Below are 27,909 nucleotides of genomic sequence, written 5' to 3'. Positions count from 1 at the left end.
CCTCATCCACCACCCACCACCACCATAACACCATCATCCACCACCATCATCCATTGTCCATCGTAGAGTGTGTGAGTCGTCTCGGGATCCAAGATTGATCGTAAGAGTTCTTGACAATCAAGGCCATGTTTGCCTAAGTCTCTTACATCACTTGGTGAAGACAAGTGTTTAGTATAATACTTTTTATTTTTAATCTTTTGCACTTTTTATTTGGTTTTGTATTAATGACTTTAATAACTAGTTACTTATGTTGAAGGTGATCTTTCCTTATCGTTTGTCCGTGGTGTCTTGGCATTATTTTACTGTCTATATAAAATAAAAGATTTTCACCATTCATATCTCCACGGTCTATATGGAGATATGTTGGCTACCTGGTCGGGGGTTAAGGGAACGGTTTGGTAAGGGTCTTGCCCTTGTTCAGCGTTTAGAGGTCCTGCTTGGGACCTGGGTCAAATTTAGTAGGATCTCCTTCAATGCCCATAGGTATTGGATGGCGAGGATCCAAACTCTTTGACCCCCTCATAAGTTAACTACTATTAATACTATAACCCGGCTATTTAGGACTGTATCCCTGCTGACTCAGACTACTTAGCCGAGGGTAACGTCACCGCCAAAAGCGGGGCCTACCACAATTTGCATTAATAACTTAATTCATTATCTTTCAATAATCCGACCCTTTAGGATTGTATCCTTGCTGACTCAAACTACTGGGTTGAGGGTAACGTCGCCTTCAAAAGAGGGGCCTACTACAATAACTAAGATAATCTCTTAAACAAGTGCAAAAGTGCGAAAATAATCAAAGGTTATACTAATACACGTGTCGGATCCAAGTGATTCATCTTGTCTATCTGTTTTTATTTTATTTTTATTTTCAGCATTTAGTTAGTTTTTATTTTTCTTAGTTTAAAACATTTTTTCTCACTTTTTGATTTGATTAGACGTTGAGGATAAACCGGTATTAAAAGCTCTTGTATCCTTGGACGACCTCGGTATCTTACCAACACTATACTACGTCCACGATGGGTGCACTTGCCCATATGTGTGTTTAGTGTTAGTGAATATCGTGTTTTATAAATTTAAAACTTGGCTAAAAGTGTAAAAAGGGGCTTAAATACTCATTAAAAATATAACACACTTCACGCACATCAAGTTTTTGGCGCCGTTGCCGGGGAACACAAGGATTTTAAGAAAGTTAGGAATCAACGGCCTAATCATATTTTTATTTTTCTTTAATTTTTTAGGATTTTTTCTTAGATTTTTAGCTTCTGCAGAGCTCAACACGGGGCCGTGCCCGCTGAACACGCCCCGTGATCAATCATTGGAACTGGCAATCCTGTTTTAAGTCAGACAGTAAGCTGAACACGGGGCCGTGTCCACTCAACACGCCCCCGTGCCCAAGATTCAGTTGCTGAAAACAGAACCGTTAGATCCCGACGGTTGGTAATTTCTGACACAAACATGAGTGATAGTAATTCTTTTTACTTTCGGCACTCTTATGGTTTGTGGTGTCGAATATGTGGAGGCGAACATGAGGAATTAAAATGTTTTTTTCCTCACTTATAGGCCCCACTATATAGACCCACCGATTCCTTGTAACCTTAAGAGGGGCGAAAGTAAAAATAAGCACTATTTCTCCCTCGAATGCGCCCAGCCAGATATTCTAGGAGAAATGCTCCTTGACGAGTTATTTCAACTAGAAGAACTACTTCTCAATTGGTCAAAAGAACTTAGGAAGGATTTTTTAGATCCATCCCAAGATGATGACCATGAGGAAATGTTGGAACCGCATTCCAACAACCTCGTTGCTCCCGAAAATACCTTCTTACCTAGAAAAGACGCGGACGATAGTCGTCCCTGTGCCGATTGTGCCGTGAAGGACTCCACATCGACTTTGTTCGGTGCATACATAGACCTGAGCGATTCGGCATACACCTTCTTTAACGAGAGCCCGGGAAAGGGTTGGACTTGTCCACCTATAATGAAAATAGGAATCACCCTCACCGACAACCTCTTGCGTTCTCGCCTTAGTATAGGACAATTAAGGTATCTTAGGCACTTTGGGGTTGTTCCAACAAGTCAAGAGCCACCCGATATAAATTAATTCCTTAATAAGAGACAAAACTCCATAAAACAGCCTGCCGACACGGGGCCGTGTCCGGTCAACACGCCCCCGTGTTCACTCAGAAGATTCTCTGTTGATTCTGTCAGAATACGGACAAAATGTGTCAGGATTTTCTCTGCACACGGGGCCGTGTCCAGCGGACACGGGGCCGTGTCCAGTGTACTGTCGTTTTCTTTAAATGCAGCCTGAATCCTGCTCATTTTTGACCACTTCACCAAGCAGAGATTCCTGGGATCTTCACATATACCATCCTAGGTAAGTGCTAAAAGAAGGTTCCTGAGGACCATCTTGTCTTTTCCACTTTTGTTCATTTCTCCTTCTTCCAAAAATTTTTCAAACCTTACCTCCATGGAAGCTTGGAAACCCATGATTCCAACCTTCTATGAAAGGTTTGTAGGAGTTTTTGCTACGGATTCTTGTCTAAAGTTAGTTCTATAACTTTGTTTTAAATTATCTGAGCTTAAAACACAATAAAAGTGTATTAAAATAATTTAAAAAACCTGAAATCGATAGACAAAAATCCTGCAGACAGCTGAACACGGGGCCGTGCTCACTGAGCACGGGGACGTGTTCGAGGTACTGTTTTGCAAAAGTTTAGTTATCTTCGGTTTATTTCACAGAAAATGGCCAGCAGAAACAGCGGAACATCTTCAAGAAATAACCGAAATGGAAGGAGATCGTCCACGGCGGAGGATTCCCTAGTAAACTACGTTTACACTTTGAGGGAAGCCATAGACGAAATGACGGGGGTAGAGGAAGCATTGGTGGACCGTATTAATCATCTGACGGTAGGTTTGGAGGGCTGCCTGCGAGAAGTAAACCTCCTGCACCAAAGGTTAAACCTTCTCGCTTCCCCGCCTTTGGTTCCAGTGATAACCCAAAGGGCGTGGAATGTAGTACCCGAGGTCATCATTCCAGCCGAATGGCACGCCATGCACCAAGTACCTCAACCAAGGGTGGTGCAAGGAGTCCCGGTGAGCGTTCCTCCTCGAGACACGGAAGAGAATGAAGCTACCTTCTACCTCCCAAGGGAGATAGAAGAATGGCTTTGAGTAACAACCGAGGAGTCATCGGCTAGGGAGTGTTACTACATCGGGAAGCTATTCCCGAAATTTTCCTAAATAAGTAGAACCCTTATGATAACCTTATGTATCCCTTAGTTATTTAGCTAACTTAATGTAATATCTCTCTATTAGCAATGTTATGATGGTTTTTAAGATTGATGGTTGTTTTGAGAATAAAACACACTCATGGTGGTAATGGATGAAAAAGGGAACGAGAAAAATGGAACCATGCACGAAGAACAGGGCAACCCGACAAAAATCTCCATCACAGAAGGCTCAACACGGGCCGTGCCCAACCAACACGGCCCCGTGCTGAGCCCCTGCAGAAAATCACCCAGTTCAGGTAACTGGACACGGGCCGTGTTCAGCGGACACGCCCCCGTGTCCAGGCTTCTGTTTCAATTCTGTAATTTTTGTTACTGGCACTTGACCACGGGGCCGTGCCCGGTCAACACGGGGTCGTGTCCAGGATGCCAGTAACATAAATCTTTGCTTTTTAACCCACTTTTACACATTCTAATCAACCAAAAACTTTATTTTTGGACACATTGAGGACAATGTGTAATTTAAGTGTGGGGGGGATGCTAAAACCTTGAAATTTTGCAAAATCCTAAACACAAGCCTTACACAAAACTCTATTGGAACCGCTAAACACCCCAAATTTTTTCAAAAACTTTTTCATTTTTTTATTTACTTGTCTTAGTTTAAGTTGGGAATAACAAGTTCTAAAAAGGTTATATTTTTACAAGTTTACAACCGATAGCGTCGTGATAAAAAAAGAACCAACATAAGAAAATTATGAAACGGTATAACAAGTCTAGTTAAAAATTCGATTATATATACTTGGTCACATTAAAAACCCTTTCCCACAAAAGTGAGTTTTGAGCCTTTATTGAGCATAAAAATACACATATTTAGATTAAATGCTCATTTTTCGTTTCTTGTGTGAATAGCCGCTCGGTTCTTACAAATCTAGAACTTGCCACGACGATACATTCCCGGTCCTTACCAACTTAAACCCAAGTAAGTAAATGATGGAGGCATTAGGACTAACCATTTTTCTTTCAAAACCATTATTTTTCATTTTTTTTACCTACCCAAAATCCCCCTAGATAGCCCCTTTAAGCCTAAACCTTTCATTTCATTACCCCAAAACCCTTTTTACCCACCAAAAACCTTTTTATTTTTTTTCCACCCTTTATTTTAGTAACAAGCTCGCTTGTTCGTAAACTCACCTTTTTATGTGACGAAAAAAAACAAAAAAAATAAAATGATGATGAAGTCAAAAACAAACAAAAGCTATAAAAGCTTGTTTGGAGAAATACTTCAAAATAAAAAGTCACTAAAAACAAGGTACTTCACGAAAACCGACGCTTGTTACGATTTTCGCCCTTTTTACTAACCACTAACCAACCACCTACCTTTAACCCAAGCCTAACCCTTCACCCCAAAAGTCCTCTTGATATTTACAAAGGTAAAAAGTTAAAAAGGAGGAGGATTGATTGCTTGGCAAGCCTATGGAAGGCGTAAGTTCCGTGCCGCTCTCGAGTGATTCACTAAAATATACACCTTCGGCCGAGTGTTGAGTGATCTCCCGTGAGGTATGTGAACTTGTATATAAATGGAATTTTAATAAGGCATGCTATGCCCAAATAAGTAATTTATCTTATGAAACGTTCAAAATAAATCATAACGAATAGGATTGTAAATAAATAAAAATAAAACTTACAAAGACCTTGGATTCCCGACACTCTATGACAAGCCAAAAAAAAAAAAAACTTTCTCTTCTACCTATTCCATTTGGGAGTGTAAGCCACATTTAAAGAGTTTTGCTTGAGGACAAGCAAAAGTTCAAGTGTGGGGGTATTTGATGTGTGTAAAATGCAACATATAAATCACATCAATTAAGGCATAAAACTAACCCTTTTTAAGTACTAATGTTGGAAAAAGAGTGTTTTTGTCTTCCTTTTGTATTTTCAGGATGAAATGAGCTCAAAATCACAAAAGAAGCAAAAAGACAACTAATTCTACCATAAATACAAGAAAAGGAACAAAAGTGGACTGCCCGGACCCTCAACGGCACCTCCCAAGGCAAAGGAGAAGAAACAGAGTCTGAACACGCCCCGTGACCAGCGAACACGGGGGCGTGCCCAGGAAGCAGCAGAAAAGACAAACCAGTAGAAGCTTCCATTGCCCACCACGGGGCGGTGTCCAGCGGGCACGGGGGCGTGGTGAAAGTACAGCAGGCGCATTAATTGTAATTCGCAATTACAATTAATGAAGTGAGAGAATGTCAGACGGGCACGGGGCCGTGTCCAGCGGACACGGGGCCGTGTCCAGCCTTCTGTTCAGCCTATAAATAGAGGAGCTTGGCTTCATTCTCTCTCATCCCTTGGCACACCACCTCTCTCACACCTCATCCACCACCCACCACCACCATAATACCATCATCCACCACCATCATCCATTGTCCATCGTAGAGTGTGTGAGTCGTCTCGGGATCCAAGATTGATCGTAAGAGTTCTTGACAATCAAGGCCATGTTTGCCTAAGTCTCTTACATCACTTGGTGAAGACAAGTGTTTAGTATAATACTTTTTATTTTTAATCTTTTGCACTTTTTATTTGGTTTTGTATTAATGACTTTAATAACTAGTTACTTATGTTGAAGGTGATCTTTCCTTATCGTTTGTCCGTGGTGTCTTGGCATTATTTTACTGTCTATATAAAATAAAAGATTTTCACCATTCATATCTCCACGGTCTATATGGAGATATGTTGGCTACCTGGTCGGGGGTTAAGGGAACGGTTTGGTAAGGGTCTTGCCCTTGTTCAGCGTTTAGAGGTCCTGCTTGGGACCTGGGTCAAATTTAGTAGGATCTCCTTCAATGCCCATAGGTATTGGATGGCGGGGATCCAAACTCTTTGACCCCCTCATAAGTTAACTACTATTAATACTATAACCCGGCTATTTAGGACTGTATCCCTGCTGACTCAGACTACTTAGCCGAGGGTAACGTCACCGCCAAAAGCGGGGCCTACCACAATTTTCATTAATAACTTAATTCATTATCTTTCAATAATCCGACCCTTTAGGATTGTATCCTTGCTGACTCAAACTACTGGGTTGAGGGTAACGTCGCCTTCAAAAGAGGGGCCTACTACAATAACTAAGATAATCTCTTAAACAAGTGCAAAAGTGCGAAAATAATCAAAGGTTATACTAATACACGTGTCGGATCCAAGTGATTCATCTTGTCTATCTGTTTTTATTTTATTTTTATTTTCAGCATTTAGTTAGTTTTTATTTTTCTTAGTTTAAAACATTTTTTCTCACTTTTTGATTTGATTAGACGTTGAGGATAAACCGGTATTAAAAGCTCTTGTGTCCTTGGACGACCTCGGTATCTTACCAACACTATACTACGTCCACGATGGGTGCACTTGCCCATATGTGTGTTTAGTGTTAGTGAATATCGTTTTTTATAAATTTAAAACTTGGCTAAAAGTGTAAAAAGGGGCTTAAATACTCATTAAAAATATAACACACTTCACGCACATCATTTATAGACCATAACTAACTTTCCAACCACGTTGTGGGAGCAGAATATCCACCAAATAAAGATCCCAGCCTCGAATGAAGCATGTTCACCAGTCACAAGAATAAACACAATGAGCTGGAGAATGAAGAAAACCCTAGGACTTTAAGTGATATGATACAATTTCAAAATTGTGCAAATATATAACTAACTAACAACTTACCTGCGTGAACCTTTCATATATCCAAGAGCCCAGACCCTTTGAAGTCCAAAACTCAAAGTGTTTTCTAATTTGTACCAGAAAACAAAAAAGCTAAGCAATAATTAAACAACCATTTGTATGTAATTTAGGGTGAAATCAAACCTGAAGATCTGGAATCGGAAGAATCGCCGGTGTCTCCTTTTCTCGTTGTCGGTTTTCACATCTTTTTCTTTTCTCTCTCTCTCTCTCTCTCTCTCTCTCTCTCTCTCTCTCTCTCGGATATCCATTCAGATAGTGAAACGGAAATCCAAAATTCTAAAGAAAAATTCTCAACTTAAAAGTATTAACACAACCAGTAACACAACAAATGAAATACAAGATCAAGATGTTAAAAACAAAAAGAAAATAAACACAATTAATTATACAAAAATAAAGACAATATTTCAAATCTGATAATTCAAATTCCAATCCATCTTTCCAACTTCAAAGCTAGAAAATGAAATCTCCACAAAAACCTATCCTGAAACAAATAAAATGATAAACAATAAGCAAAACATGTATATGTTAGTGTTACTATTTAAATTCAAATATAGATTGAAATATTAATAAATAGAAGAAATTAATTAACTAATCAATGATTGTCATCTCAAAATTCTTTGAATAATATCATCAAACGTTTGCGGTTTCTTGAATTAATAATGGTAAAAGCACAAACTACAAAGTATTTTAAACTGAATCCTTTTTGACACATATCATTAACTTTATTAAAACATGTTGCTCTTATTATCATTTTATATTGTTCAGTTAACGTTTTCAAATGAGTTCTGTGAAGAACATTGACAATAGAACCCACTTTTCATCCAAGAACACTGAAGGGGTATGGTCCCAAAAAGCCGTGCAAACCCTCTTCCAGGTTGCACGCAGGACCATACTCCTTAATCAACAAGATGTTCAAACCTCAACCTCGCGCGGGATGCTTCAGTAAGGACTGACCTTGCGCGGGGTCTAAAGCAATAAAGTGCATTGACTTCGACACTTAGCATTCTGGATGAGTCTTCGACACCTATAATCCTGCGTGGGCTAATAACGCGCTTAGCAAAAGGTCGCGCAGGATCACTTCAGAAAGTACGAAGGTACAAGTGGCAGATGAAAAGAGCCAATCCGCAGTCTCCAGGCTCTGCTCAATCGTGCCCCATGATCGTCTGACGTGCAGGAGGTAAAAAGTACGAAAGGACGCCTACGTGGCACCAATAACAGGGCAGAGACACCTGCCCCACGATCTCCACTAACCTGCTGATGGTAGAGGGACAACGAGGCCGACAACAGTGACACGTGGCTCCAATCACGGTGCGCCAGCACCGGGAAACTTCTAGAAGCCACTAACGGTCGACACCAGTGAGACAAGGAGCATATCCGCTACATTTTCGCCTTCCGGCCCAAGGCCCATCAGCCCACATCCTCTACACCTCTCCGGCTATAAATAGAGACCTTGGTTCACATGTTAATTTATTCCATTCCCTCTATTCTCACTCTTAATACTTGATTATCTCCTCAAAACAGTCGCTTATTCTCACGCCGGAGTCTGGTTATGTGGGAAACCCCCATATTCCCCTCTTAACGAGCTAACGGTGTTCTGTTTTGCAGGATTAAGGAATCGCTAAGGAGCTCAGAAACTGATAAGAAGATTAACCCTTATGGTAGAAATATAAACCAAATTAATTAATCACCAAATTAGTTACGTGTTTCTTCATTGGCGCCCACCAGTTTTTCTACAAAAACACTTTCATCTTCTTTTTTCTGAGTTTTCGTTGTTTTTCCTTCGATCATGGCTGGTCAAGGAATCATTCCCAAGTTTGGCTTTGGAGCAAACTCTAATGCAATGTTGGGGGAGGACAATCAAAACGTCCAAGCCCAGCATGTAGAAGAAATCGGTGAAATCGAAGTAACCAACACTGGGGACCTCGCGCGAGCATCACTCGCATCACTTAGACGGTAACCCCAGGAAAAAATGGTGCTGGACCCTCGAATCCAGCTCCACTTCAGAACATTTCGGCGCTACTAGGGCTGCCTGAAGGCGAAACACCAGCCTCGTGGTATGCCAAGCAAATTGCCACAATTAACGCAGCGTATCAATCTTTGAGCGCACAGCAAGCAGTTTTAACGGCAGAACCATTCGTGGTTACGCCTCAGGGCCAGAGTCAGGGGGCGCGCCAGATACCCCCACAACAGAACATCAAAGGAAGAGCTAACATACCTCCCCCCACAAGAAGACTAAGCGTGCATGACACGCGCGATACACGGGGAGAGACAGAAAGTTATTATGACTACCCGTCAAATGTCCAAAGATGACTAGTTCACACAAGACTTGGAGCGCGTAACCTGAACAATGAATGGGATGACACAGACCCAAACGACCCAACATGGCAAGATGACGAAGGTTCCTCAGTTTTCAATCACCTGCAGAGGAATCATGAGTATTACAAGCCAAGATAGCGCATCGCATACAGCGAAGAAGCAGAGCGAGACTTCAGCCTCGCCTACAGGCCGGCTGAAGCTGCCGAACACTCAAAGTTCATTCCAAAGATCGCTCTAGCACCATTGACAACAGAAAAGTTGCCTCCAACAGTCGGGAAGTTCAACGGCCTAACCGATCCAGATGATCACGTTAGGGTTTTTACAAGTGTTGGTTGTATGGGAGGGTGGACCATGCCTATGTGGTGCCATTTGTTTATCCAAACTTTCACAGGGGCTGCTCGCGCTTAGTTTGACAGCCTCCCTCCAGGAAAGATCAAGTCATGGGTCGATTTCAGAACACAGTTTGTGAACCACTTCAGTCAGCAAAGATATTACCAGCGCGACACAGCTGAGGTAACAGACATTTGGCGACGAGAGAATGAAGGATTAGAAGATTTCATCACTCGCTTTAATAAGGAGTGTTTGGAAATCAGTGGTGTAAGCGAACAGCTCATGCGCGCTCATTTCAAGAAAGCCATTCGCTGTGATAGCCTTATCCGGACCATCACGGGAAAAGATGGAATGCCCAAAGAATGGGATAAACTCATGGAAGCGGCAAAGATAGTCGCGCAAATTGAAGAGTCATTGGCCGGTCACAAGAACTCTTACTCTGAAGGCAAATTTTCAAAAGGAAGCTCACGCGATAACAACCGGCGAAACAAGGGCAAGAACCCGGATGGAAAGCCAGCCATTCCAGCGGTTATGACGAACGACCACGACACAGAGAAGACGCGCGAGACACCATTGATCGCATTGGCTACCGAAAGGCAGTAAGGAATGAGAATCGAGAAAAACACTGGACTCCGCTCCTCAAAACACCCAAGGAGGTGCATCTGATGGAGAACCATGACTTCAAGACTCCAAGGCCAATGACAAACAAAAAGGGGCAAGACCCTAATCTATACTGTGATTTCCACAAAGATACAGGTCATCTAACTGATGACTGTATCAGCTTAAGGCAGGAGATAGAGAAAGCATTGAAAAGTGGGTAGCTGAGTCATCTGGTAAAGAACGTGTGCAAAGAGACACGCCAGATTCAGCGCAGTGACGATGGAAGAGACAAAAAGGTCAGACGCTTGGAAACTCATATGGTCAACGGACCGAGGTATAGCGCGAGAGACAAAGCCAAGCTCCCGTATGAGCCATCTTGGCAGGAACAACAAGTCATTTTCCCAGTAGTACGCGGGGGGCCTCGCGACACGCGCCCCGTTGTTATTACTGGTATTATTGGGCATTACGAAAAAGAGTACATCTTTATTGACCCAGGAAGTATAGCAGACATCATCTATGAGCAATGATTTAATCAGTTTGACGACGAAGATAAAGCGAGATTCGAACCAGTCGATTACCCTCTGTCTGGCTTTTGTAACAAAATGGTCTTCCCACTAGGCCAAATCAGTTTTCTCGTCACGTTCTCTAACGGAAAGCATTCAAGAACAACAAATGTGAATTTCATGGTAATGCCTGTCAAATCAAGGCATGATGTGTTGATTGGGAGAGAAACCCAAAGGCAAATTAAACATGGTAACTTCCACACCCCACTCAGCCATCGGTTTTCTCACTGAGACGGGGGTGGTGATTATTTATGCCAAAAGGGAAGTAATGTCGACAGAAGAGTTGCGCCCAACCAAAGCGGCGAAGGTTTCAACAACTGAACCAGAAAAGTGGGTTCTAAACCGCAAATATCTAGAGCAAACGGTGACGATTGGCCATGCAATCTCACAAAACATCCGAACGCACCTCAAACAACTCTTGTTCAGGAATATGGATATTTTTGCCTGGACTCCGGTAGACATGACCGGTGTCCCGCTCGACATTACCGAGCATTGTCTGAACACTTATCCCTCCATCGAACCAAAAGTACAAAGAAGGCGCAGCTTAGGGGCGGATAAAACCAAAGCTATGAATGAGCAAGTCAGTGAGTTGTTGAAGGCTGGAATCTTAAGAGAGGTACACAATCAGAGTTGGGTGGCAAACTCTGTAAGGGTGGAAAAGTCAAATGGTGGATGGAGAATGTGCATTGATTATACCGATCTCAACAAGGCATGTCCTAAAGATTGCTACTCTTTGCCTGAGATCGACAAAAAGATAGATTCTCTCGCACCATTCAGATGGAAATGCTTCCTAGATTGTTACAAGGGGTACCACCAGGTCCAAATGAAGCTCGAAGACGAAGACAAGACAGCCTTTAGAACCGATCTCGGCATCTTCTGTTATAGAAAGATGCCGTTCGGCCTTAAGAATGCCGGCGTAACATACCAGCGCCTCATGGATAAAATCTTTGCTGAAGATATTGGCAAACACATTGAGGTTTACATCGATGACCTAGTAATCAAGAGTCCCGAAGAGGACCAAATGCTAAAGGACATTGAGAAGACGTTCAACTCACTGAGGAGTGTGAACATGAAACTGAATCCAGCCAAGTGTTCTTTTGGTATGGAGGAAGGCAAATTTTTGGGCTTTGTGGTCATAAATGGAGGGTTCAAGGTAAATCCGGAGAAGGTTCAAGCCATAGAGTGAATGCCATCGCCACGAACAATCAAAGAAATGCAGCGATTAGCCGGCCGCCTGGCCGCGCTCAATCGATTCTTGTCAAACCATGCTGCAAAGTCGTACCCTTTTATTAGCACCTTGCGCAACTGCGTAAAGAAACAAGAATTTAAGTGGACGCCAGAAGCAGAAGCCGCGTTCCAACAGATGAAAGAGTGCTTGATAAAGCTCCCTACACTGACCGCGCCCTTCGAAAAAGAGCCACTCATCCTGTACTTGTCTTCTTCAGACAAAGCAGTTGGGTCGGTATTATTGGTGGAAAGGAATGGAGTTCAGACTCCTATTTATTACGTCAGTAGGGTACTCACTGACTCAGAAACGAGATATTCAACAATGGAGAAGCTGGTACTTGCACTACTACACGCATCAAGGAGGTTGTGCAGATACTTCACAGGGCACGTGATTACAGTACTCACCAATTTCCACATCGGCACTATTTTACAAAAGCCAGAAACATCAGGGCGATTAGCAAAGTGGGTGATCGAGCTGGGGGGCCACAACATCTTGTACAGGCCACGCCCTGCCATCAAGGGTCAGGTACTTGCGGATTTCGTCACAGAAGTCCCAGTGGAAAAAATCAAAGATTGTGAGATTGTCAAGACTCCCGTAAAAGACGCATCTAATGAGTTGTGGTTGCTGTACACTGATGGGGCTTCAAACAAAGATGGCGCGGGAGCTGGGTTGCGCCTGGAGAGCCCCGAGAATCATGAATTCACATACGCCATCAAGTTGGATTTCAAGAATACCAACAATGAGGCGGAATACGAGGCATTCTTGGCAGGCTTGCGCCTCGCCATAAAATGGGAGCTCAAAATCTGCGAGCGCACGTTGTTTCACTCTTGATTGCCAGCCAAATCAATGGGTTATATGACGCAAAAGGCGAAGTCATGGCTTTGTATCTAGACCAAGCAAAAGAGCTGCTTCAACAATTCAAGTCTTACAAGGTAGTTCACATTAACCGCTCTGAAAACAAACCAGCAGACGCCTTGAGCAAACTCGCTTCAACCTCTTTCCAACATCTAGCAAAAGATGTGAGGATTGAAGTACTCAAAAACCCGTCAGTTCTACTGCGGCAAGTGAATGTGATCGAAGTAGGGCAACCATCTTGGATGACCCCTATAATCCAATACCTGCAAGAAGGAATACTCCCTGAGAGCAAAGCAGAGGAAAGGAAGATTCAAAACGAGGCCCTGCATTATGAGATGAATGGCGGTATCTTATACCGAAAGTCCTTCTTGGGACCACTACTGCACTGCGTGGACCCCCAAGATGCGAATTACTTGATAAGGGAAATTCATGAAGGAATCTGCGGCATCCATGCAAGACCACGTATGGTTGTCACGAAAATCATGAACTCAGGATATTACTGGCCAGGGATGCACGTCGACGCCATGAAAGAGCTGCGCAAATACGACTCTTGTCAGCGACATTTTCCAAAGACCCTGCGCCCAAAGAATGATCTTATCCCAGTATCCACTGCTTGGCCCTTTCAGCAGTGGGGAATTGATATGGTGGGACCCTTCCCAGACGCTCCTGGTGCTGTTAAGTTCATAATCGTGGTCGTCGATTATTTTACCAAATGGGTGGAGGCCAAAGCTCTTGCCTCAACTACTGCAATGATGGTGCGCAAGTTTATCTGGGAACACATCATCTGCAGATTTGGGCTCCCACTCAAAAATGTCACCAACAACGGCACCAACTTTGCGTCAGAAGACCTCCAGAAGTGGATGAAAGAGATGAAAATCGAACACACTTTCTCCTCCGTTGCGCACCCTCAAGGCAACGGGCAGTTCGAAAGTGTAAACAAAAGTATTGTTGAGGGGATAAAAGCCTGACTGGGCACAAAAAGAAGAGGATGGGTAGATGAGCTCCCAAGCATCCTATGGGCTCATCGAACCATGCCAAAAACAAGTACTGGCGAAACTCCCTTTAGCCTAGTCTATGGCTCGGAGGCAGTTATCCCAGCTGAAGTTGGACTCCCATCACCGCGCTTGACAGCAGTCAACACGGTTGATAACGAAGCAGAGCGCCGTCTCGACTTGGACCTTCTGGAAGAAAGGCGCGGGATTGCGCGAATTAAAGAAGCCAAGTACAAGACACAGCTGGAATGGTACTATAATGCGAGGGTGCGCATTTGTACTTTCACTCCCGGAGAATATGTTTTCAGAGACAATGAAGCTTCAAACGCTGAACGCCCAGGAAAACTAGCACCCAAATGGGAAGGCCCATACTTGGTACACGAGGTGCTAGGGAAGGGGGCATACAAGTTGCGCACTATGGATGGATACATCATCCCACGCACATGGAATGCGCAACAACTGCGCAAATGCTATATGTAACTACTCTCGGCCTTGCGCCTTTACTTTCTCATGTTGGCCACGCGCCTTTTTTAAGTTTCTATGTTGGCTAAACGCCCTACTTATACGCAATGTATGTCGGCCTAAGCGCCTATTTGTCTTAAATGAATGAAAGCATATGCCTTATGTTTTCTTTTGTCACGCTGACTTCTACATTACAAATGCATGTTAAACTTTTGATTAGCACGAAAACACTTCAGTTATGAGCTCTTGAGTCACGCCTCCAAGGTCCTCCGCGAACACAGCGCGAGACCGGGCAGTTACACTCGCACAAGAGCCACACTTACATTTATTCGCGCTAACTTAACCAAAGTTTCTAACAACAGTGCAATAATTGTAACTGGACAAAGGAAAAGCAAACATAAAGATTATATTAAACAAGCGCAACCGCGCAACAATTACACGGAAAAATTAACATATCATCAGTACGAAGCAAAACAAGCGCGACCGCGCAAACAGCTACATGTAACGTCCAAAAATAAAATTACAAGGCACAGCCTATCAACCCTATCTATTCATGACCATCACCATCGCCTTCACCATCATCACCATCATGTTGACCATCACCACCATCGCCCGCCACCTCCTCTTCATCAGATAATTCAACAGTTACCAGGGGGTCGAGAATGGCCTTTAGACGCTGGCACCAGTCGTCATGCTCTAAGGCCTTTGCCACTAAGTCCACAACAGGCAATGACAGATGATCGTAAGCATTTTCAGCGCGAGCCAACTCGGCATCAGCTTCACTGGTCACAGAGCAATGGCTAGTGTTAAACTCTTGACCAAACATTTCTTCAACATGCTGCGCACATTCCAGATAACCTCCACGGTGACCAACCACGCGAGAGGCATCTATTAGAGCAGCAAAAGCTCCGTCCAACTCACCAGTGTTTATGATAGAATTGGCCATCTACACCAAAAGAAACATATGAGAAATATGGTTTAACAAATAAAACCTAAGTTGAAAAGAGAACAATACCAGAACTAATCCCCTGCCGCGCATCCATTCGGCTTCGTAGACCAGCGTGTCAACAATACCCTGGGCCTCAGCATAGTTATTCTGTGCCACATTAAGGGCAGATGAACTTATGGCGCGCGCTTCCTCAGCCTTTCGCCTGGCCACCTCAGTAGATGTAGCTTTCCCTTTCTCAGCTTCAAGATCAATCTCCAAGGACTCGCTTTTGTGAACCTGCTCTTGCAAGCGACGTTTTAACTCTGCAATTTCAACATCCTTGGCAGCCAGATCTTTATCCTTACTGGATATTGTCGCTTTAAACTCATCCTGAAAAAGATAAAAGGCTTAGTTTTACAATAAAAAATACGGGAACAAGAAAGGAAAGCGCTTTACGCACCTCCGCTTGCTCCTTAGCAACTTGCGCATCCTCAACCTTCCCTTTCAACTCCGTAACTTGACCTTCAAGATCGGTAATTTTAGCTCGAGCCGCGTTCATGCGTTCGTTGTCTTTCGCACAGATCTTCTTCCAGTCAGCACACTCCTTCGCTAAAAGGTCCTCAGCAGCGCGAAGCTTGCCCCGAAGGCCCTCGCGGCCCCACTCCTCTGACTTCCTGTCAGCTTCGAACTTGGCCTTCTCCTCATCAAACTTAGTATTAGCCTTCTCAATCTCCTTCACCTGCCTAACAAGTTGCTCACATACCTCTCCCATTCTGCGCGCTCCTTGACCATTGTGTGCCATTCACGTACAATCTGGTGGTTGGCAGCACGAGTATTGGCTTCTCCGACCACATAGGCTTGATATAGCCCATCGTGACTCCGTGCTCTTTGACGATTAACCTCACCAGGAGGGAAAGAATTCAAAAACCAATCTCTACAAGGGCCAAACTCATTAAATGTATCTTTCTGCTTCAGACCCCAAGGAGCTTGGAGTGGAGCATTGTCGCGCGCCTCCTCGGTGTAAGTTTTGTAGTAAATATCACCAAGGGTATCCTTCGAGCCAATGTTTTGTGGCATAAACCCGGAAGCACCACCAGAGCTCGCACCACCTGCAGCATGCGGACCTGATCCCCCAGCGCTAGAAGTGACCTTAACGGAATGTTGTGGGGCATCAGGTTGCGCAGTTTGAGTAACTTTCTCAATCTCAGGTTCCTTCCTCTTCTCATGATGGGGTTGGTCAAGCCCCGTGATATGAACAACCTCCGGACCCTGCGCTTTATCACTAACAGTTGCAGCAGCAGCCCCGGTATCCTTTGGATCAGCTCCAACAGGCGTTTCGACATTTTTTCCTTGGTTTTCTCCTTCTCTTTCTCCTCAGCTTTTTTCTTATCCTCAGCAGTTTTCTTCTCCTTATCGGTTTCTACCCCAGCCGCCTTGAGGGGTTTGATGGTAACCTTAGGCCTTTTCAGCGCCGGCTCTGAGGGTTCTGTGATGACGACACCCTTCTTTTCAGGGGTCTTCTTTTTAGCCTCTGTAGAAACGAAATGTTAAAAAGAGATAACAAAGGAACGCAAGGTAAAAGCAAGAAACTAACCAGGAGGAAATCTATAAAGAGAGCGCAAATTGCTCTGTTTTCCGATCAGGGGGACTCCACCAGGCTTTGGCACTACCGAAGCACCAACCGCAGCCTCCCTACTCCTCTTTCTAATCAACTTCAAAGCAGGCTCCTCTGTTTCTTCTTCCTCCTCTTCTTCATCATGCGCAAGTGAAGACGGAGTGGCTCTAGCATCTGGGTTGCGAGAACCCGCGCTTCCTGAGCTCTTTGAACCAGCAGCTCCTATCTTCTTTTCGCCTACGCGCGACAAACCTTCAGGTGGGTCACTAATAATCATGTAATCTTCCAAGTTACTCTGGCAGAAGCGTAGAGTACCTTTTTTAGCAGCAGCAGGCGCCACACGGCTACTTCCACCCTTCCTGCTAGTCACATCAGCATCGATGGTGATAACCTTCTTCTTTTTGGGTTTCTTCTTCTTCTCTTCAGGATCGATACCCAAGTCGCGCAACACACCTGCAAAGATGGTAGACCAGGAACTTAACTATCCATTGGAAGATCCGACAGACTCCTAGCTGGAAAGATAGACAATCTCTTTCCCAGTAGAGGTCAAAGCGCGCAGAGGTCGAGCGTTAGGTATATGTGCACCTTCGGTTGCAGTGGGTGGATCAGCGAAAGCATCAGCAACTGGATACATGAAATGACCTTTAATCTGGTCATACCAGTATTCCTCCCCTGCTCTAAGCGGGCGGACGCCCATGGACCCACCAAAGGTGGGGAAGGCAGCTTGATACAGATGCGCCTCTACACGCGAAATTACATAGATAAGCACAGGTTACAAAACAAGAAATCAAAGAAATTGAGGAAGTAACTAACCTCTATCGTCAAACTTCAGAATCGAAACATCCTTGCTATCAGCCGGCTACTGGTCACTCATCCTCGCCGCTACCAAGACGTTCTCACCAAACACTCGGTTTGGGGTGGCAGTAAGCTTTAGATACCAATTTTCCTGCTTGGGAATCGCCAGATCCTCCTTCACAATCGGCTCGGACCAAGTACGGAAGGTCATGGCAATCGGTATCACCTCCTCGCGAATAAAATAGAACTTTGGTTTCCAATCATGAAAACTCTTAGGAGGATTCAGCAGTATCTTCTTCGCAGCCCCTCGACTGGCAAACGAGTAGAAGCCCATATTTCTGATTAGTTGGTAGAAGACCCTGAATGTTTCCACAGTGGGCTCAATATCATGAGATTGACAAAGGAACTCGAAGTGCCGAACCCTGACCATCCCGGGAGGACTAATTTGTGAGATATGAAAACCATAAAATTGAAGAATGTGGGCCATGAAGTTCGTCGCCGGCAACCGGAAGTTGCCCTGATGAAAGAAATCTTCAAACAATGTAATATACCCCGGCGGTGCATCGGCGGCTGTCTGATTCTGACCGGGGTATGTGGCATCCCATTCCGGTGGAAACCGGAAGCTCCGTACAATCTGCTCGAACAACCCTAAGTCCCACTTAAGGACGGGAACGAGACCTTCTTCACCAGGATTCTCTTCCTGATGTTCTTCAGCCATGAATGCGAGTTTAAACTTTTGATATTCTGGAAAAAAGTTTGAAGATACGACGAAGAGCCTCGAAGATCTGCTACTATGTTCTTCAAAGATTTGAAGATTCAAAGAACTCAAAAAAAAGTAGAGAGGAAAAATGATAACAGAAGAGGAAAGATGGATCTGCTCTCATCTCTCATCAGGTATATATACCCATCGCATTTAATGCAATGGGTAAACTTGCCGAGATCACCGCGCGCGTGCCCAATCACCGAACGCCACGTAGGGCGGGATTATCGGAGTGACGGTTACCACGTGCGTGTGGGCCTCACTCGCCTGACGGAAAGCTGAACCATCAGGGACACCTTGATGACAGCCGTGTCAGCAGTCAACTCAAACGTCGCCATCAACGACATTTGCACCAGCTCGTCAGAGCTCAAATATCGAGAGTTTTCCTACCCGAAGTTACTACAAACTTCATGCAGAAGCTATTAAAGCCGCGCATCAGCAACAATTAATCAACAACCCCGCGTGCTTCAACTTTACATGCAGTGAATCACCAAGAGCCAAACTTGGTAGCCGCGCCGTAGTAACTGAAAAGCAAGTACACGTGCGCCGCCAACCAGGATCAAGCAAGCACTTTCAAGCATCAACCTCTTTATTCTAAGTCCAGAGCTCCAACCACTTACTTTGCGCTTGGTGCAGCACTGGACTGGGGGGACTTGAAGGGGTATGGTCCCAAAAAGCCGCGCAAACCCTCTTCCAGGTTGCACGCAGGACCATACTCCTTAATCAACAAGATGTTCAAACCTCAACCTCGCGCGGGATGCTTCTGTAAGGACTGACCTCGCGCGGGGTCTAAAGCAATAAAGTGCATTGACTTCGACACTTAGCATTCTGGATGAGTCTTCGACACCTATAATCCTGCGCGGGCTAATAACGCGCTTAGCAAAAGGTCGCGCAGGATCTATAGCGCATGATCACTTCAGAAAGTACGAAGGTACAAGTGGCAGATGAAAAGAGCCAATCCGCATTCTCCAGGCTCTGCTCAATCGTGCCCCACGATCGTCTGACGTGCAGGAGGCAAAAAGTATGAAAGGACGCCTACGTGGCACCAGTCACAGGGCAGAGACACCTGATGTGTGCGAGGTGTTATATATATTAGGTATATATTTTAAGCCCCTTTTACACTTTTTAGCCAAGTTTTAAATTTATAAAACACGATATTTACTAACACTAAACACACATATGGGCAAGTGCACCCATCATGGACGTAGTATAGTGTTGGTAAGATACCGAGGTCGTCCAAGGACACAAGAGCTTTTAGTACCGGTTTATCCTCAACGTCTAATCAAATCAAAATGTTAGAAAAAAGGTTTTAAACTAAGAAAATAAAACTAACTAAAATGCTGAAAAATAAAATAAAAGTAAAAACAGATAGACAAGATGAATCACTTGGATCCGACTCGTGTGTAGTGTAACCTTTGATTATTTTCGCACTTTTGCACTTGTTTAAGAGATTATCTTAGTTATTATAGTAGGCCCCTCTTTTGAAGGCAACGTTACCCTCAACCCAGTAGTTTGAGTCAGCAAGGATACAATCCTAAAGGGTCGGATTATTGAAAGATAATTAATTAAGTTATTAATGCATAATGTGGTAGGCCCCTTGTTTGAAGGTGACGTTACCCTCGGCTAAGTAGTCTGAGTCAGCAGGGATACAGTCCTAAGTAGCCGGGTTAAAGTTTTAATAGTAGTTTAACTTATGAGGGGATCAAAGAGTTTGGACCCCCGCCATCCAATACCTTTGGGTATTGAAGGATGTCCTACTAAATTTAACCCAGGTCCTTTGCAGGATCTATACACTGAACAATGGCAAGACTCTTAACAAATTGTTCCCTTAACCCCCGACCAGGTAGCCAACATACCTCCATATAGACCGTGGAGATATGAATGGTAAAATCTTTTATTTTATATAGACAGTAAAATAATGCCAAGACACCGCGGACAAACGATAAGGAAGAATCACCTTCAACATAAGAAACTAGTAATTAAAGTCATTAATACAAAACCAATTAAAAAGTGCAAAAGATTAAAAATAAAAAGTATTACACTAAACACTTGTCTTCACCAAGTGATGTAAGAGACTTAGGCAAACATGGCCTTTGATTGTCAAGAACTCTTACGATCAATCTTGGATCCCGAGACGACTCACACACTCTAAGATGGACAATGGATGATGGTGGTGGATGATGGTGGTGTGATGGTGGTGGGTGGTGGGTGAAGTGTGAGAGAGGTGGTGTGCCAAGGGATGAGTTGCAAGAGCTCCAAACACTCCTATTTATAGGCTGAACAGAAGCTCGGGCACGGCCCCGTGTCCATCTGACTCTCTCTCTTCATTAATTGTAATTCGCAATTACAATAAATTCGCCTGCAGGAAGTTGACCACGCCCCCATGTCCGCTGGGCACGGCCCCGTGGTGGGCAGTAGAAGCTTCTATGGGTTTGTCTTTTCTGCTGCTACTTGGGCACGGCCCCGTGCTCACTGAGCACGGGGCGTGTTCAGTCTTCTGTCTTCTTTGTTTTGCTTGGGAAGATGTTGTTGGGGGGTCGGGCATATCACTTTTGTTCCTTCTCTTGTATTTATGTTAGATTTTGCTGTCTTTTTGCTTCTTTTGTTATTTTGAGCTCATTTAATCCTGAAAATACAAAAGGAAGACAAAAGCACACTTTTTCCAACATTAGTACTAAAAAAGGGTTAGTTTTAAGCCACAATTGATGTAATTTATATGTTGCATTTTGTGCACACCAACACCTGCCCCACGATCTCCACTAACCTGCTGATGGCAGAGGGACAACGAGGCCGTCAACACTGACACGTGGCTCCAATCATGGTGCGCCGGCACCGGGAAACTTCTAGAAGCCACTAACGGTCGACACCAGTGAGACAAGGAGCATATCCGCTACGTTGTCGCCTTCCGGCCCAAGGCCCATCAGCCCACATCCTCTACACCTCTCCAGCTATAAATAGAGACCTTGGTTCACAGGTTAATTTATTCCATTCCCTCTATTCTCACTCTTAATACTTGATTATCCCCTCAAAACAGTCGCTTATTCTCACGCCGGAGTCTGGTTAAGAGGGAAACCCCCATATTCCCCTCTTAACGAGCTAACGGTGTTCTGTTTTGCAGGATTAGGGAATCGCTAAGGAGCTCAGAAACTGATAAGAAGATTAACCCTTATGGTAGAAACATAAACCAAACTAATTAATCACCAAATTAGTTACGTGTTTCTTCAAACACCTAATAAAACCAAACCAAACATAACAGATCGGAACCCTAAATGGAAACATAACAAGTCGATTCAGAATTAGATGGGAACCCTAAATCGGCCTTTAACAATGGAATGGAAACAAATCGGACTTACCTTCAAACAAACAGAACAGTCGACTTCGATTGTAAGCAAATCGGACCTTGAATCGGCCTTCGAATCTTTGAATTTGTGTGGAACAATAGTGAATTTGTGTAGTGGGCTGCAAAGGAATGAAATGCGTAAATGGATAATAGATTTAGGGTGTTTGAATGGACTTTATCGTAACATCGGAGGATGGTAGGCAAGAAGCCAGCCATTTGTCTCTCATCTTAATCAAAAGGTCTACAGGCTGGGAGAGGAACAATCATGTTAATGCTCTGGCTTTATTTATTCCATAGATGAATTTACTCTTCTACCTTTATGGTATCTTAAAAATATTATGCTATTTACTATTCTACCCCTCGTAAATACCTTGTACTCATTTGTACATGTTGCTTCAGAAGTTATACGCCATGTAAAATTACGTTTGTGTACGTCATTTTTCCTTTATATAGTATTATAGATTAATTTTGTATTAGGTAAAATAAAAAGACTACTTTTTCTTTTAATTTGGAGTTTAAATTAATTTAGGCATAAATACAAGAATTAATTCAAGTGAAGTCCTACAATTGGATGGACTTAAGTTAGTTTAATAGGCTAGGGTTTGCTATTCAGAAAGGGGTAGCGGCGCAGCTTGTTGCTCGCTTACCTGCGATATTGATGTAACTCGGCCAGTTTTTATTAAACTAGTAAATAAAAAAATGTCATTAGTTTAATTGAATTTATTAAACTGTTGCCCCTTAAATAAATGGTTGGATGCAATTTAAAACATTGTTTTGGGCCGTGGCTCTATCAGTAAGCTGGGCTAATTTAGTGGGCTGGATCATCGTAAAGTAAAGAAAAACAAGAATTTAAAGATAGAGCGGTTGAATTTCGTGTGATCAACCGGGTGTGTAGGGAGGGTTTAGTTTGTAAGGTGGTATTTGTTTTTCTAAAAAATATATTTGCAGACTACGTGCAAATATTGTCACCTGCAGTCTGTTTGTTTTTTCCGAAGACATTTCATTAAAAAACGTCTGCGCGAGCTCTTCTTGATTCAGACTTGACCCAACCACTTCGAAAATTTTCTAAGGTTCGTAGAGGGTTAAGCACCACCACCCACCTCCACCGTCTACCACCACCATCGTCCATCACCTCCACCACCATCCACCACCCACCACTGTCCATCACCACCACCACCCACCACCGTCCATCACCATCCACCACCCACCACCACTGTCTACCACAACCACCGTCCACCACCCACCATCCACGTCCACCACCAACCACCCACCACTACCGTTCGTACACCACCACTGGTTTATTGTTTAAGTCTACACACGTTAAAAAACAAATTACCTTCTTCTTGCAGACTACAAAGGTTTGGTTCACATCTTCTTTTATAAATGTCTGCAGATGTAGTCCGCAGACTACACTCTAAAGACATTTTACCTCTTAAAAAAACAACACTTAACTGTATTCACCACATTTTACCATTTATTGTTTTTTATTATTATGTAGTAGTAGTATTGCATTTTGAAGTGTCTTTAAAGTTTACCTTTCCTGACTTAACTATATTATTTGGTCACTGAAACATTAATAATGATGAATGCATTTTAGTTACACACTATTGCATATATGGATATGGATACGTTATGTGTAAATATATGGATATGCTTTTAGTGTAACTATATAGATATAGTTGTTTTTAGTGTAAATATATTATATAGATATGGATAAGTTATGTACAAATGCATAGATAGTATTATAAAATATAATTCTTGATGTGTTTTTATTATCATGCAGATTAAGATTGAAATTAATTTCAGCTCTATCATAAACTTAAGTAACGAAATGTCAATTCAGAATTTATCGAGCTACTAAGTTTTCCAGATGCCCCATACGAGAAGAGACAATTATTCATGTTTTGTGGGATTGCTTATTCGCAAAATCTGTTTGGTGGTCAATTTTCATCTGGATAAAGCTTCCTTTTCCGGAGCAGCCGACTACGGTTCAAGAGATTGTGGCGAATGCGATCAAGACGAATGGATCGAAGATGTGGAAGAAATTAATTAGGGTAGTGATTCAATTTACAGCTTGGGATATATGGAAAACGTGAAAAAAAAACTCTCAACGATCCGCAAATACACTTCAATCGAACGAAGGATTCTATTAAAGAAAATGTTTTTCTCTTTGTCACAGATAGATCCATTTTCTGTAACCTTGAGTTGAAAAGCAAGATTCATTTTAAGGGTGCACGGGGCGTTCATCGGGGAGGGCTTCGGTGAGCCTAGTCACCGATCGGGAACACCGCCGCCATCCAAGCGGGGACCCGAATCGGTGAGTGCTTTCGGTGTGGAGTCACCGCGTTGGTTTGGCACGATTGTCGAAAAAGGACTGTTGTCAAACGGTCAAAATTTAAAAAAAAAAATCAATTTTCTTTAACAATATAAATATAAACCAACCTAAATCAAATTTTTACCACACCCACCACTCTCAAACTCACACCACCACTCTCAAACTCACAAATCTTTCAAATACAACACAAAATGGATTCCAAGTTTCCGTTTCTTTCTACCCTACCGGACTTTCCCGACGATGAAGATGCATCGTCAAGCGATGGTAGCTTAATTTTCTTCCAAAATCTCATCCAACAAGCGGAGCTACTAGACACGGCATCGTCTAGTAAAAAAAAAAAGTTGTCCGTCGAGATCGTGAGGGAGGCCATGAGACACTCATGGCCGATTATTTTGTTGAAAATCCAAAATTTAATGACGATACTTTTCGTCACAGATTTCGTATGTCCAAGTCTTTGTTCCTAAAAATTGTTAGTGACGTGGAAGCGTATGACGAGTGGTTTAAAGAGGGCTTAGACGGGAGAATGAAGAAAAGTTTCACGCCGTTGCAAAAGGTTACTTCGGCGATTAAACAACTTGCAACCGGTAACCCATCAGACGAAAACGACGAGTATTTAAATATGTCTGAAAGGACCTCTCATGAGTGCCTTGAATATTTCTGCGAGACGGTCTGTAAAAGATATGCCGGTGAATTCCTACGTAGACCAACGAGCCACGACGTTGCGCTATTGTATCAGGCTCATGAGGAGAGGCATCACCTACCTGGTATGTTGGGTAGTCTGGATTGTACACACTTCGTCTGGAGAATGTGCCCCACAGAATTGCGTGGACAATACATGAGAGGCGATCATCAATACCCGACGGTTATGTTAGAAGCGGTGGCGTCTCAAGATTTGTGGATTTGGCATGCTTTTTGTGGCCCGGCGGGTTCACAAAACGACATCAACGTGCTGCAACAATCTCCATTATTTCTTGCTCAACGAAACGGAACGGCGCCAAATTGTCCATTTCAAGTGAACAACCACTTATACAAACGCGGGTATTATCTTACTGATGGGATCTACCCTACCTGGTCCGTGTTTGTGAAGTCTTTTCCATATCCTCACGACCCGAATGAAAAAAAGTTCAAGAGGCAACACGAGGCCGCAAGAAAAGATGTGGAACGGGCGTTTGGTGTGTTAAAGGCGAAGTGGGGAATACTAAATCGTCCAATGCATTCGAAAACGGTGAGAAAGATAAGGTTCATCGTGTATACGTGCCTTATTTTACACAACATGATTATAAAAGACGACGGAAGGGCGATAGCACCGGTACATATTCAAGATCCTCCAGTCGAACCCGTCTTCGATGATACAGCTTATACGGAGCTCATTGACGAAGACACGCATTGGAGACTAAAACACAATCTCGTTGAGCATCTCGAAAGTTTAGATCTGCCTCACCTTGAAGTGAGTTCGGACGACGAGTAGTTTGTTTTTATATTTTTCTAGTTTGAATGTAATTTTTATTTTTCTAGTTTGAATGTATTTTTTATTTTTCTAGGTTGTTTTTTTTTTAATTTAATGAAATGTCTTTTATTTAATTGTTATTTTTATTAATATTTTTTTAATTTATAAACATGCATAATTTTACAAAAAAAAAAAAAAAAAAAAAAAAAAACCCAAGTCCCCTAAGAGGGGAGTGCCGCCATCAAAATGGGGTGTTAGAGGAGTTTAAGAGGGGAGTTTAAGAGGGGAGTTGACGTGGCACTAGCTGATTGATGATGCGTAAGAGAGGGGACTCCCCTCTTAGGGGAGTGCCCCTTACACCCTAACATACATGTGTAATTTTTTGTAATTTCAGGTCTCAATTTCTTACTTTCTCATTTTCTATATTTTTTACTTTGCCGTTAAAAAAAATCTAACAATAACCTAGTTTAACGTAATATTTTGTTTGTATGCATCTGTCACAATCTAACGTCAATACCAACTACACCTTGCTGGACTACACTCATTAATATATAGTCAAAGACTCAAAGTCAACATCAACATGTGTCAATTCATTGTTCTAGTTTTCTTTAATTTCCACGTCTCATTAATCATGCATTCATGCATGAAATAATGAAATCACTTTTTTACACCTACCATAGGAACTGATTGAATAATAATAATAATAATAATAATAATAATAATAATAATAATAATAATAATAATAATAATAATAATAATAATAATAATAATAATAATAACAATAATAATAATAATAATAATAATATTATAATAATTATAATAATAATAATAATAATCACGATCTTTTTATTAATTGTAATGAAAATAGACATGAATACAAATAGTAATGTAAATGTATAAACTATGAACTCAATTGAATTTTGAAACTTTAACAGTCAATATTATACCATTTTAATAAACAATAATGTAAATGTATAAACTACGAACTCATTTGAATTTTGAAACTTTAATAGTCAATATTATACCATTTTAATAAACAATTATATGTTAGTAAAAAGATAAATAAAGTATATTACAGTCAAAAACTAGACACGTTTAAATAATACCACTAATCAAAATGGTAATAGTCAAAGGATTAAAATCATATCTATTTGTGATATATTTCAAATAGAGTCATTTCTGTGTAAGTTACATTTTTATAAAATATTAATAATTCTATTTTAGTTCCAGAAGGTTTTTCTATTTTCATATTATTATAGTATTGGATATTATTGGACGTTACATGGAATTGAGTATTTTAATAAATAGTATAACACTTGGCACTAGAATATGTACCAATTCATGTTAAAAAAAAACATGTTATAGAAAAAAGACTCTGCCAAAAAAGTCTTTTGTCCAATTGGATAAATCTTATTACATTTTTTTTTTGAAATATGGATCTACTCACGTGTTAAGCATCTAACAAGCATACGATTGAAACGAATCATAATAAGCTTGAGCCTTTTAATATATATATCACTTAGGTATTGATTTATTAACTCTTAATATATATGTATTACTTAAGTATTGATTTATTAATAAAAATACATTACAATTTACTGATTACTTTTAGATATATGTTAATAGTAAGTTAGTAAACAACCGGGTCACCAACACTGTCTATGATCATGGACGTGGGTAACCTTTTGGCTATGGGTATCCGAATGACCGAGATTTGTTGGACTTTAAACTATTATTTATTTTATTAAATAGGCCTTTTGCTTTACAATTTTGCTTAATATAAATTAACCCGAAAAATTAATAATTTAGACCATAAGTAAACTGACCTTAACGAGTACATATATGACTATCTTAAAATATACAAAAATAAAAAGACTTTGTGTATACAATTTGTGACTTTTTAAAACGTTAGATATTTTTTTCCCATCAATTAAATCTTTGATAAAATAACATACATGAGATTATAAATTGATAATTTGTAACTTTCACAAACATTAAAAATTAATATGATAGAAGTTTTCTGACAACTTGAGAGTTGAATCTGTCCACGATTTAGAAAAATATGCATTAGTTAGGCTTGATTGAATTATTTTGTTGAAACTGATTTTGCGTATAAACATAGTTTCTTGACTTTTAGACACCGAAGGCATCTTTCTGGATCTGAAATTTTATTTTGTTTGATTAAAAATTCTAAATGAGGTATAAAGAAGTAGAGTAGATGACTAGATGTCGAGCTCGTTTAAGCTCAAGGTAAACTTTTGAGTTATATATATAAAGCTCAAGCTTGTTTCAGGAGAAACTTATTAAACTTGAATCTGATTTGAACTCCTCTCATTTTGTTTTATAGGTCTAGTCAAACTCGATATATAAATGATCTA

Source organism: Helianthus annuus, chromosome 8, assembly GCF_002127325.2.
Source record: "Helianthus annuus cultivar XRQ/B chromosome 8, HanXRQr2.0-SUNRISE, whole genome shotgun sequence".
Classification (NCBI taxonomy): domain Eukaryota; kingdom Viridiplantae; phylum Streptophyta; class Magnoliopsida; order Asterales; family Asteraceae; genus Helianthus; species Helianthus annuus.
Note: the sequence above shows the minus strand (reverse complement) of the source record.